Source organism: Palaemon carinicauda, chromosome 25 (genome assembly GCF_036898095.1).
Source record: "Palaemon carinicauda isolate YSFRI2023 chromosome 25, ASM3689809v2, whole genome shotgun sequence".
Lineage (NCBI taxonomy): Eukaryota > Metazoa > Arthropoda > Malacostraca > Decapoda > Palaemonidae > Palaemon > Palaemon carinicauda.
In genome coordinates this window covers 66918727-66923751 of record NC_090749.1, presented here as the reverse complement: position 1 = coordinate 66923751, position 5025 = coordinate 66918727, and positions in this window count along the sequence as shown.

Sequence of the window (5025 nt, the reverse complement as noted above, 5' to 3'; positions counted from 1 at the left end):
TTTTAATGCCTTTGCAGATTCATTTCTTATTACTTTTCATTTGTCAAAAAATTATATTTCGAAACTATTCATCTTTTCTTTCTAATCTATTTGTCTTCATTTTTCTGTTTAGTTTTTGTTTCAAATCCAATTTATTCTTTTTATTCTCTTGTTACTTTTTTTTGAGTTTTTTATTCCAAGATTTTTTTTTTATTGATAATATTAATCTGATCCGTGCTTTTAATTTTGCTTCCAATATTATTTCACTATTCTATATTCACTTTTTATTGCCTCAGTTTTATGAAATTTATCTAGAGTTTATTGTTTTCAAGATATTCATTCTTTTCTATATATTGATTTTCTTTTTCATAGAATTTGTTTGTATATTTTCAATCTAATCTCCTTTTGGTATATAATTTTCACCATACTTGTTCTTTGTTTCCTATTTTTTGCTTCTCTTAAACTTCTAGCATTATTTAATTTTTTGTTGTTTATTTCCTTCTGGTTTTATTTGTTTTTGTTTTTACTTCCAACAATAATTTAAGTTATTTTTCCTGCTCGTTCGTCTTTATATTTCCTTCTATTTCCAACTTATTTTTTTTCCTAAACTTCATCTTTTTTCCTAGATTTTTTCTAATCTTCTTCTTCTTCTTCTTCTTCTTCTTCTTCTTCTTCTTCTTCTTCTTCTTCTTCTTCTTCTTCTTCTTCTTCTTCTTCTGATTTTTTATTCTAAAATTTTCCATCTTTTTCGTCTTATGCTAATAATTACAAATTTCTTTTTTCTTCATTCTCTGATTTTTTTATACTTCCCCATCTCCATCTTATGTTCTAATATTCTCCATCTTTTGATTTTTTTTTCTCTAAACTTCTCCAACTGCTTCTTCTAAGTTTTCCTAAACTTCAACGCCTCCTTCGTTGTTCTAATTTTTCTAAACTTCTCCATCATCATCATCATCATCTTCTGATCTTTCCCAAACTACTACTTCTGACACTTCTTCATCATCTTCGTCTTATTCTAATTTTTCCTAAACTCCTCCACCTTCTTCATCTTCTCCCCCTCCTTTTCCTCCCCCCCCCCCTCCAAGCTGATGGATGGAGGCTGGAAGTCCCTCCACTCTGTGGTAAAGAGACGTGGTTCCTGGAAATAGCTTTTTACACTCTAACTCTCCCTTTTCCTGTTCATCTGTCTTGATTGCCGTCACTTTAGACCCTGTAAAATGAGGGTTATTTCTTCAGCTCCTCCAGTGTTCAGTCGGGAATAAGGACTGAGGGTGACCCACGCTGGGTGTTGATGGTACCAATGTTATAAAACAGGTGGTTTGAAGGTTTAAAGGCCGATCATGAATGGCAGAGGCAAGGGACAGTGACATTGTCCTAGCAAGCAGGACCATATATTATTATTATTACTTGCTAAGCTACAACCCAAGCACCCTTCTTCACCCAAGCTAGGACCAGTGCCCTAGAGACTGACCTTATATACATATGATTAGCGCCCAAGCCCCCTCTCCACCCAAGCTAGGACCAAGGCGTGCCAGGCAATGGCTGCTGATGACTCGGTAGATAGACCTATAAGGAAAAGAAGACGATGGATTGACGAGATAAGAAAGATTGCGGGACTGGCACAGAAAGACAATAAACAGACGCAAGTGGAAGTTCTAAGGCTTTTGTTTTGCTGTGGACTAGTAACGGCTGATGATGGCGATATCCCTTTCTGAGTGAGGATAACTTAATGTGGTGTAAGTGTTTGAGTATTGCCATGATCAGGGCCTCACATACTGATTGGTTTTCTGTGAGCAATCAGACGAAATCTCCCACCATCACCAATCCGCAGTTGGCCAGCGTGATGATGAAAACTGGCTAAATCCCAGACATGAATGTGGACATGTCTAAGTCCTTTTTCCTGTAGTGGACTAGAAATTTATGTATTTGTTTGTTGTTCTATATCCAGTATGTATACTGTAAACATACTTAGAGTGAGACTGTTTCTCATAACAGGAAGTCTTTCTACTCTTGCCATTTTCCATTTTGATTAAAACTTTAATGAATACAATTCCCAAATCATATGATATTGTGATTAGATAGTTGTTTACTAATGAAAATGTGTTCAGAGACACTATAATTGTCTAGTAGTAAAAAAAAAATTTTCCATCTTAAGATAACCAATTAGGGCTGTGGTGGCCTATTTGTAACGTCCCTGCCTGCTGATCAACAGACTGGGGTTCGGGTCCCGATCAAACTCGATAGCTTTTTTTTTTTTTTTTTTCACCAACTTTGTGTGCTAAGAATGAGGGGTTGGGGGAGCCTATAGGTCTACCTGCTGAGTCATCAGCACCTTTTGCCTGGCCCATCCTGGTCCTAACTTGAAAGTAGAGGGGTCTTGGTCGTCGATCATATGTATAGTGTATATGGTCAGACTCTATTATTATTATTATTATTATTATTATTATTATTATTACCTGCTAAGCTACAACCCTAGTTGGAAAATCAGGATGTTATAAGCCCAGGGGCTCCAACAGGGAAAATAGCTCAGTGAGGAAAGGGAACAAGGAAAAAATAAAATATTTTAAGAAGAGTAACAAATTTAAGATAAATGTCCCTTTATAAAATATAAAAACTTTAACAAAAACAGAGGAAGAGAAATAAGATATAAGATAGAACAGTGTGCCCAAGTGTACCCACAAGCAAGAGAACTCGAACCCAAGACAGTGGAAGACCATGGTACGAAGGCCACGGTAATACCCAAGATTAGAGAAGAATGGTTTGATTTTGGAGTGTCCTCCTCCTAGAAGAGCTGCTTACCATAGCTAAAGTCTCTTCTACCCTTACAAAGAGGAAAGTGGCCACTGAACAATTGTCCTACATGATAAGGCAATGTCATCTTGCCTCTGCCATTCATGAGTAGCCATTAAACCCTTTTATTGATAACTTTCATTAAAAAACTCATTTTTTTTTATTTTACTTGTTTTTGCGATAGTTTTAGTCGATTTATTTGTCTTCATATTTTTTTAGTTTTCAATCGAATTTTGTGTTTGTTTTTAACTAAATGTTTCTGTTTATCATCATATTACTTTTATTTTGAATAAATTATTCAACAATTTTACAGTGAATATTTTATCTATCTAATGTATGTTTTTAATTTTGCTTCAAATATTATTTCATATTTATTATTAATTTCATTTTTTTTGTATGTTGAGGAAAATCGAAATTTAACTTACGAAGACTAATAAACGTTCAGGACATTTGAAAAGCAAACCATTGTTCTCTAGTCTTGGGTAGTGCCATAGCTTCTATTCTATGGTATTTCACTGATTTGGATTTGAGTTCTCTTGCTTGAGGGTACACTCAGGCACACTATATTATGTTAACTTATTTCCCTTTCTGACTTGGCTATTTTTGCTGTTGGAGCCCTTGTGCTTATGTCATCTTGCTTTTCCAACTAGGGTTGTAGTTTAGCAAGTAATAATAATAACAACAAGAGCAATCATGGATTTCAGACTTCCGCGTATGAATATTGCTCTCATTTTACTACGGATGAAACAGTTCTTTTCGCATATGCTGACCGTGGATGAATCTACCGTAACATTTAACTAAAGTCTACCTTTTCATATGCTGATTTTAGCCGGCAGAAGAATGCAAATCTGCCTCTAGAATCCGAATCCTTATCATCTTCTAAAATGTAATGGGGTCATCCATGACCTAAGATCTGTCTTCGCTGAAAAATTCGTCAATATCCTAGGGTAGTTTTGACGTAACCCTGTCCACAGACAGACAAACACACAGACAAATAAATAGATAAACCGACTTGATTTTATAACGTCCTTGGTGGAGGTAGTAGTAATCTTATAGATGGGAAAATGCAGTCAAACATCCAAGGCAACCAAGTATTCCTATCATTGAACACCAATGAAGACGAAAACCACAATGGGAAAATATGAACAAGACAAACACAAACTTATAGATGGGAAAATACAGTCAAACATCAAAAGCAACCAGATGATCCTATCAGACAACTAAGAAGACGAAAATTACAACGGGAAAATAAAGACAAGACAAATACGAACATTTAGATGGGAAAATTCAGCAAAACATTAAAAGCGACCAGATATCCATATCAGACAAATAAGAAGTAGAAATAGAAGAAAACAAAACAAACAGAACGAAAAGTTATGATGTCTTCTGACCGATTCTCTTCCGTGTTAAGCCAAGCAAGGAAGCAAGCAGAACCACGCTCCTCAGATAGATGTTTCGACGGAGCATTCCTCCAATAAATTACCGCGGAATGAAATTCTCTTGCTCCGAGTTAGGAACATAAAAAACCCACAAGAGTTACGAGCATCGGCTGCATTGGAAAGTGAGATGGGAAACTGGATTTGAGATGGGGAATGAAGTTACCGAAGTATCAAGTTAATGGCCACGGAGGTCAATGTGGTTTTTACTTCATTGGTGGATATGGGGAGTGGGGGGAAATGAAAAGAGATGGATGGTGATTGCATTTACCAGACATGAGAGCAATAGTTTTATGCATCTATATACTTTGGTATACATGTATATTATATATATATATATATATATATATATATATATATATAATATATATATATATATATATATTATATATATATATATATATATATATATATATATATATATATATATATATTATATATATATATATATATATATATATATACATATATATATATATATATATATATATATATATATATATATATCTATATAAAATTTATATATACTTATGTATATATAAATTCACAAGTGTGTAGGCATATATATATATATATATATATATATATATATATATATATATATATATATATATATATATATATATACAGTAGAATAGGAATTAGAAACCGAATGCGAAGTGACAGGTCCAAATATCAACACCATTGGAAAAAAAACATTTCGATACTAGCAATATACAGACGACCACATAAAACACAAGTACGGGATGGAGAGACAACTTGGACACGAAGTTAACATTAAGCTAGCTGTCCTAATGGGAGACTTCAATGCAGCAGTAAA